We start from the raw sequence: 3,880 nt of genomic DNA on the forward strand, positions 1-3,880 counted from the left end.
GCTGTAGGACTAAACTCTGCCTTCTCTTGCCTGACCACCAGTAGGGCCGTACTGGTAATTAGATGTAGTTACAGATTTTGCCAGTGTCAAGTTAACTGAGGAAATGTATCAGAAAAGCCCTTAAATACGAGTTTCTCAGCTGAAAAGGAAGGACAAAGTAATGTTGCCTTGCACATTGAGAGGGAAGTGATTATTTTATTAAGTGCACGTGGCATTTCTATAACCTAATGGCAATATTCATTGTAGCTGGGTAAGGTTGCTATGCTGTGGCTGCCACATGCAATGAATATCAATAGCCCTGAATGCTATAATTAATAATAAATAAAGCTTATTTATTCAGCATAATAAATAATAATAAAAAATAAACATTTAATAACAACTGGGCTGATGTTTCATCCCATGGCAGAAAATATTTCACACATTACTTTTCTAATATTTTTTGTTAGGTGACATAAAGCTATTAGGAATGAGCTGCTGTCAAGATTTACAAAAATAAGACACCTCCTGAAGTCACTCTAAGTTCTCAAGCCTCTTAAGTTAAAAATGAGATTAAGTCTTTGGTGACAACCTGCTTACCGTTCACAGGGTGCTAGCAGAGCATGCAACACGCAGAAGTACCAAAAAAAACGCCAAGAAAAGGGCGTTATCACATTCCCATCAATTAATGAGAGTACTCATGGAGCTAAAAGGGCTGAGTTCGGGGTTTTATTATTATTCACACAGTTATAGTTACGGAAGTCACACGTAATGACAACGCAGAACTTGAATGGTGACATTTGTCATGCAAACAGGTCTATTCCTTGCTCCTCGCTCTTCAGATTTATTAAATAGATTTATCTAACAAGGGTATCTCTGTTGCTTTTTGTTCCCCCTCAGTTTAAGCGTTGTGACATCCTGCACATTACTCTGATATAGTGGCTCATCTCAGGTGTGTTGGGAGGGAAAAAGGCAATAAAAATCCACGGCTTCTCAGTCCACGCCAAGCGCTGCTAGTACCGAGTATTGTATTCAGCCCACATAGGTGTTAATAAACAAGTCAAACCAGGGTTTTGTTGTTTCTCTTTTTCCTTTAATATTTGAAGCTCATGCTGTCAGCTATTCTAGAAGAGAATTCCTCAGGTATTTTTGTGCAATTTAAACTGCGTGGTAATGCCACTTCATTTATTGCAATATTTAATAGCCAAAATCAAGTCTTATTAATAGATTAGAAAGGGTTTGGGAATCTGTAAAAGAGGAAAAAGTGAAAATGAATGCTCTTTGGTTTAAATCCTGTTCCAGAGACCTTTTTTTTTTTTTTTTTAACCTGAGAAGTTTCAAAGCCATCATTCAAAATCATTAGCTTACAAGCAAAATTGCACACTAGGTAGGTTATCTTAATAAGCTTTCACTTGCTCCTAGTCTTCTTCACTGCAATTATGACACTCGTATTCATGAAATCTTTGCAGAATTGGGCTCTCGTTGTTTTCTGTGCTCTCAAATCGGACTACCCTTTACATGTTTGAGTATTATCCTTTCGTCGCCAAGTAAAATTATTTCTATCTGAAAAATCTCCACATGGAAAACAGCTCAAAGGGACTGTGCCTGCCTTGTATTTTATTATTTTATCCCGTAATTTGTTCCTTATCGTCACATTTCATATGTGCTTGGCAGTGGGCATAACAATTGTAACAATGGCAATTGTGCTAAAAATATTTGTAATTCAGTTTCAAGCTAGAATCAATTCATAACGAGAAAGGGAAGAAGTAGGGCATACAATGCAGGATGCCTTTTTAAATGTTCCTTGTTGGCATTATCTATTATCTTAGAATAGGAATTCGTCACGTTGCAGAGATGGGAAGAGAGCTATGCACCCACCCCAAATTCCGGGAACGGAGCAAACTGGACTTGCCAGGGAATGGCGTGCATTTATTTGCTTGCTAAGAAAGGCAAATGTTTGTGGCTTCCCTTCATGCCTACTGAAAACCAGATAGTCCCACCCTGCAGCCTTCACTCCGGTCAGTAAGTCTTTGCTGCTCACTGTACATCACGGGTTAAAGATGACTCCTGGCTCAGGGCAAACTGCAATATTATTACTATAGTGAACACAGAAGCACTAATTTGTGAGTCTTTGGTAATAGCAATTCTGATCCCAGAAAGACAAAGCTGCCACTGCAAGAGTTTGCTGCCCAGACAGCGTGTGAACACGCATGTTTGGTAAAGTAAGACCACGGGAGGCATGGGTCTCCTAGCCCTGCACCACAACGGATGAAAAACGTTGCCCAACACTGCTCCCCTGAGGCTGTGAGCACAAGGGTTGGATGTGCAACGTGCGCCCTTCCAGACCCGCTGCAGAACCACCGCCAACACCAATCGCTGGACTATCTACCAGTTATAGGGAACAAAGACTAATATTCTCATTAGACCCTATAATACAGCATCTGTATAACGGGAACCTCATGGCCCACTAGTTCATGTTTATCAGAAAATAATGGTGCTTATCAGAAGAGACCACTTTCTCCTTAACTGGAAGAGCAAATTAAGCCGAGTTTGCTTTGTATTTCGTACCCTCCCTCTGTCATTCATACGCATGCACATTTAAGGGCCCATTATCTTCTCGTTGATGCAAGGGGGTTATGTATGTAGCTACCATTAATGGTAATGAAAATGGCTCTTTTAATCTCCCATGCACTGATAGTAAGGTAACAGCCTACTTATTAAGTACGAAGGCCAGACTAGGAGTTGCACGGAAAACGAGCAGCGTATTGTCTCTGTGGGATTCATATGTAAATGCTAAAGCATTGCTCTGGAGTGTCTAGAGTTGATTATTAAAAAGAAATCAGTGATAGCATAAATGCGCTCTCCTGGCACATGCTTCCAACCACCACAGAGCAGTTCCAGGTCCTCTTTCCACCCCACACGCCCTCACCTTTGGAGAGTTATCTTCGGAGAGCAATGGATGGAAATTGTCCTCCGACAGCAGGCGAGGCGAGGGCTGTGCTTTCAGACCAGCCCCCTCAACCTGCTCCCCTGGCCTAGGAGCAATGCGCGGCCTCCGCTGCAACCCCCCCTGCTCAGTTCACAAAAATTACTGGGGAAAAAAAATAAAATGACTGGTGAAGGGTCTGGAGCACAAGGCTGGGGAGGGGCGGCTGGGGGAGCTGGGGGGGCTCAGCCTGGAGAAGAGGAGGCTGAGGGGAGCCCTCATCGCTCTCTGCAACGGCCTGAAAGGAGGCTGGAGCCGGGGGGGTCGGTCTCTGCTCCCCAGGAACAAGCGATGGGACAAGAGGGAACGGCCTCAAGCTGCGCCAGGGCAGGGTTGGGTTGGGTATTGGGGAAAACTTCTTCACCAAAGGGCTGCCAGGCCCTGGCCCAGGCTGCCCGGGGCAGGGGCTGAGTCCCCGTCCCTGGGGGATTTAAAAGCCGGGAGATGTGGTGCTTGGGGACATGGGTTAGCGGTGGCCTTGGCAGGTTAACAGTTGCACTTGATGATCTTAAAAAGTCTTAAAACCTAAACGATTCTATAATTTGATTTAATTCAACCTTATGGGCAACCTCCCCTCCCAGCTAAACCACCGAGTGTTGTTTTTTTTATCAGCCTGGAACTGAAGCGAGCGCAGCGCGGGCAGACCTTCGCTGCCAAGCTTTACGTCGGTTTTGCTTGGTTGAAACAAACCCGTTTCTTCTCCCTTAAAAAAAAATGAAGTTTGATAATTCAATATTCTGTGGGTTCAGGTGTAATCTCATGGGGGCCGGGGTTTCGGCCGAGGCCCCGGGGCCGGGGAACCCGGCCCCGGGGCCTCGGCCGAAACCCCGGCCCCGCTCCGCGGCCTTCCCCGCCGGGGCCGGGCCGCAGCGGGTTAAGGCGGGCACCCACAATGCCTTGCGGCCCTGCAACGTCGCC

The sequence above is a fragment of the Platalea leucorodia genome (assembly GCF_965183815.1).
Source record: "Platalea leucorodia genome assembly, chromosome: 13".
NCBI lineage: Eukaryota > Metazoa > Chordata > Aves > Pelecaniformes > Threskiornithidae > Platalea > Platalea leucorodia.